The sequence below is a fragment of the Sinocyclocheilus anshuiensis genome, unplaced genomic scaffold (assembly GCF_001515605.1).
Source record: "Sinocyclocheilus anshuiensis isolate Anshui unplaced genomic scaffold, SAMN03320099.WGS_v1.1 scaffold324, whole genome shotgun sequence".
Classification (NCBI taxonomy): Eukaryota; Metazoa; Chordata; class Actinopteri; order Cypriniformes; family Cyprinidae; genus Sinocyclocheilus; species Sinocyclocheilus anshuiensis.
The window spans coordinates 165,899-166,239 of NW_015554081.1; the positions used below are offsets into that span (position 1 = coordinate 165,899).

The 341-nt window shown below is 25.5% G+C and overlaps 1 protein-coding gene across 1 annotated transcript in view; it reads right to left on the reverse strand.

Annotated features, from left to right (window-relative positions):
• The window catches only part of LOC107669037 (transcriptional enhancer factor TEF-3-like), a 33,922-nt gene that overhangs the window by 7,304 nt on the left and 26,277 nt on the right, over positions 1-341 (reverse strand). The window lies entirely within an intron of this gene.

A 341-nucleotide genomic window follows, 5' to 3' on the forward strand; every position in this document is an offset into this window, starting at 1 on the left:
TGAATTGTTATTTTGTTTTTTAGACTTGCATTTGCGTTTGTAATTTGTTATTTTGTTTTCAGAATTGTGGTCTGCTTTGCACTTCTCGGCCACCGTAGGATTCTCAATGCTGGAGCAAAAACTGATATCAAATCTTTACTTTATTCGTCCCTGAAGGGCAATTAATGCAACGGAATAAAATGTCTGCAACTGTATAAAAAGGACAAAACAACATTAAATGACACTTATGTATATATCATGTATAAAAAGTTTAAATGTGATATTAAAAATAATATATATATAAAATAATACATAATTATATTTCCATAAATATTTTATTTTAGAATTAATATATATATATA